Source organism: Cryptomeria japonica, chromosome 10 (assembly GCF_030272615.1).
Source record: "Cryptomeria japonica chromosome 10, Sugi_1.0, whole genome shotgun sequence".
NCBI lineage: Eukaryota > Viridiplantae > Streptophyta > Pinopsida > Cupressales > Cupressaceae > Cryptomeria > Cryptomeria japonica.
The window spans coordinates 131,467,966-131,472,527 of NC_081414.1; positions in this window are offsets into that span (position 1 = coordinate 131,467,966).

Genomic DNA, 4,562 nt, shown 5'->3' on the forward strand with positions numbered 1-4,562 from the left:
CCTATTTTTCTTCACAAAGTCTCCAAATGAATGCCAAGTTGAGCTTGATAGAGATCAAAGGAGGCCTAGCAAGTTATGTCCAAGCCAAGGAGAGGAGAAGGGAAATGAGAAATGAGCCTAAAATGAAAATTTCGCTCCTGACCCTTCCAAAGGGTCCAAAGCGAAATTCATTTTTCCTCTATTTTGCTCTTTAACATGACCAAATTTGTAACTTCGAAGACATGGTTTGGAGGACTTGGATGCATGTTTGTCGTTGAAAGGAGGTCTAAGGTGATGAAATGGTGAAAATCAACCTAGAATGAGAATTTCGCTCCTGACCCTTCCAAAGGGTCCAGAGCAAAATCCTCAATTTGACCTTCTTTTTTGCCTTAAGCACTAGGAGGACCTTGTTTTGAGCTAATTTGATGGTGGATTGCCTTGATTATGATGAAAGGAAGGTGAACTTGATCAAGTTTGAAGGAAGATTGGATGAAGGAAGTGTGAAACCAACCAAGAACATGGATTTCTTCCAAAGGGTCCAGAGCGAAATTCCAAGAAGACACCCATTTCTTCCTTGTTTGGACCGAGATCTTAGTTCCTTGGGCGTATTTGGGAGTAAATCAACATGTTTTTGCCTTAGGAATTGAATGAGGGTGAAGGGAATGAAGAATCAAGCCTTAACCTTGAATTTCACTCCTGACCCTTCCAAAGGGTCCAGAGCGAAATTCTTGAGAACACCTATTTTTCCCTTGGAGAAGGTCAAATCCTTGGTTTTTATGGCGTGGATGGAAGTGAGATGATGTGTCCTTGCCTTTTAAGGTGGATTGGAGTTGAAGGAATGAAGAGTCAAGCCTAGAACATGAATTTCGCTCCTAACCCTTCCAAAGGGTCCAGAGCGAAATTACCAAAATCTCTCTTTTCCTTCCATTTTGTGTCAAGCCAAGTGTGGATCAGGGTGGATTGAACTTCGAGAGACCCCTAGGCATGCATTTGAATGGCTTGTGGCCACCAATGATCAAGGATTTTGAGCTAGGACAAGGATTTCGCTCCTGACCCTTCCAAAGGGTCCAGAGCGAAATCCTAAATAGGTCCTATCCCTGGCCATGATTTTTAGCGAAATTCTCCTTTCAAGTCATTTTGAGGTCAAGTGTGTGTTGTCTTTGTGAGAGAGGGGTCCAAAAGGGAGAGTCAAAGGAAAACAAGATGTGAAGAATGGAGCTAAGTAAGAGAAAACAAGCAAACAATGAATTTCGCTCCTGACCCTTCCAAAGGGTCCAGAGCGAAATTCCTCAAACCACCTATTTTCTCCTTGTGTGAAGCCAAAACATTGATTCCTATGGCGTGGTTGAAGGTGGGGTGATGTATTTTTGCCTTGTAAGATGAATTGAAGTGAAGGAAATGAAGGATCAAGTCTAAAACTTGAATTTCGCTCCTGACCCTTCCAAAGGGTCCAGAGCGAAATTCTCAAAATATCCTTTTTCTTCCAAATTTGTGTTAAGCCAAACGTTGATGAAGGTGAATTGGACTTAAAGATTGCCATTGGCATGTATTTGAATGGGTTATGAGTTCAAAAAGTAAGGATTTTGAGCTAAAGAATGAATTTCGCTCCTGACCCTTCCAAAGGGTAAATTCCCAAAATCACCTAGTTTGCCCATGATGAAGGTCAAGGTATGAATTCCTAAGCCTTGGTGAAGAGAAGCCTAGCATGTGATTGTCTTGGGGGGCGTTTTGGAGTAGAAAATGATAGAATTTGAGCTTAAGGAAGAATTTCGCTCTTGACCCTTCCAAAGGGTCCAGAGCGAAATTCTTAAAACCTCTATTTTGCTCCAATTTTGCATCAAACCTAGTGTTGATTGAGATTAAAGGCATCCTTAGACATGCATTTGAGCAAGTTGTGGTCACAAAATGTGAAGATTTTGTCCTAAAATGCAAATTTCGCTCCTGACCCTTCCAAAGGGTCTAGAGCGAAATTCCTTATAGGTCTTGTCCTTGGTCAAGGTCCAAAGCAAAATCCTCTTTTTTGGTCTTTTTGGAGGTCAAATCAATGATGTCTTCAGGAGAAAGCGATTCAAAGGTCAAGAGAAGTTCAAGGCAAGGAGATGAAGTCTAAATTGAGCAAAATAGCAAATTTCGATCCTAACTCTTCCAAAGGGTCCAGAGCGAAATTCTTATAGGGCCTGTCCCTGGGGAGGGTCTTGAGCGAATTTCATTCTAATGCCTTTTTGTTGATGATTTAAGGTAGAAAATGCTATGTGAGATAAATATATCATGTGTACTTAATCATCTTTTGGTTTGTTTTGCAGGTGGAAGAAAATCAGGCCAGGACAAGGACGACCTATTCTAAGCCCATCACCATCAAGGACGTTCCAGATACATAAAGGAGGACTCAAGGTGTTTTGAAGCGTTGGAAGACTTCAAGTGTTCGAGGAGTTTCAAGTAGCCTCAATATCTCATTCTACCACACAAAGGAACCACTTAATGACAAAGAGGAATGACCTTACCAACACTTCAAGGTGAGACATGCTACCAGAGAAAGAACACTTGACAGTGAGGAAGCCCCATCAAGCACATGGAAGTCAAGGAGGCACATCATTCTTCGCATCAAGGACAGAGGAGGATCAACCAAGATACAAACGTCAGACAAGGTGGCATCCCAGTCACTTTTCCTCCAGTCAGATTGGTCCACCTCAGCATGTCCAGATTCAATGTACCTCATTTATCGGGGACAACACTAACTTCGGTGTACCTACCCCTGCTTCCTATTGGTCCTCGCTCCTTGAATGTAATTTTCTCATTGGCTAAGGAAGTTTGTTATAACAAACCCTAATTAAGGTTTCTGTCTTGTAATCCTAGCCATTGATTCTAAGTCAATCAGAGTCGTCAATTTTTAAAGGGCTCTCTATATAAAGCCCTGGCTCCTCATTTGTAAGGGTTAATAGTCAGAGAATAGTTAGGAGTTAGCAAAAGAAAGATAGTCAATAATTAGTAGCTCAATAGTAGATAGCATTTTAGAGTAAAGTAGAAAGAGAAGGCAAAGATTGTTACCAAAAGATTGTTGCAAAAGACATGTAAACTTCATTGAAGGAATGGTGAATTCTATGTGTCGATTCTACAATTTGCATGGTCTCTATACTTCTCAAATTTAATTTCATGTTATTAGATGAATGGAAGAAATTTGTATGATCAATGGTGAAATTTGTATATCCATACTACTAGCGGTTTGTTGATTGCAAACTTGCCTTGCGTAGTCAACTGTAATCATTCAGCTTAAGCTTAACTTCAATTATCGCTTCTTCATTGATATGCATCAACCTGACGATGTCTATGCTTGTAGCGGTGATCTGAACATCATAAAGTTTTCCTTAGAAGATCGCACTAACCTTGTGGAGATGATCCTAGCATGTCAAAGCAAGACTTAGTTAAAGTTTCATCAAAGGTCATCCATTGCTCCTACATTATTAGTGTTAGAATTAGATCCTTCTCCAACCCTTATCCTTTTCCCTTTTTTAAAAATCAAGGATCAGTAAAGACCCACATTCCAGTGATATCCAAAGCAAATCAGATGCTCAAGTCATCGAATGTAAGTCCCCTTGTGATTCCAGCAAAATCACATCATACCGCAAGAGCTTATCCACATGTAGAGAACCTACAATCAGAACCTTGGAGCTACTCCGATTGATCCTTCTGCGAGATCTTCAGCATTCGAGGAAGCTTTATTCAAGAGAGGATAAGGTACCTTTAGGTATTTTATTCTGTGTTTGGTCGTGTACAAAAGACACATCAACAAGCGGTTACTACAGTTTGCATGGGTGGTCGGATCTATGTAATGGTGAATTGTCTGTAATGCCTTTTACATGGCATTGTACAGGTGGTCAAGGGTTTTATGGTAGTTGCAGGTTGTTAGGTGGGGGCAGGTGTACTGGTTTTTTTATTTAATGACTTGTCAATTTTGGTTGATGGTTTAAACTTTGTAATCTCAATATTTCAATATTAACAAAATTCACTATTATTACTGTAAAAAAAAATAATAATTACCTTGTTACTAACTCATAATCTATCATCCTCAATTGCCACTTACCTTGCACTTTACATTAAATTAATTCATTATTGACACATCATTTTCCACCTTTTGCACCTCCAAAACTATCTGCACTGTTAATTGATTTTGACATTAAGTAAAAATGGAAAATTGAGGAGAAAGGGATATCTTTATTTCCATCAATTGCCCATCTTCTTGATTTGCACCCACTTCCTAGTTAAAATCAATAAGGCAATGGCACAATACTTAGGCATATTTATGGAAATCGGAAATCGGACGTATGACCACCTCTCTTCCATGCAAATCCCCATTTTCCAATGCGCCAAAAATTTAAGAGGAAAAACATGGCTTTAGAATTTTTATTGCATGCCTCTTATCTATCTATCTGCAAAAAACTTGGTTTCCCAAAACTTTTCTAGATTAGGAAAAGTTTCCAAATCTACCTCTACTTAATTAAATTAGTGACCATGCATACCAAAAAAGGATACAAATTGCTGTTTAACAGTTTAACCCATGTTTCTCTAAGGTGACAATTGGTATTAAC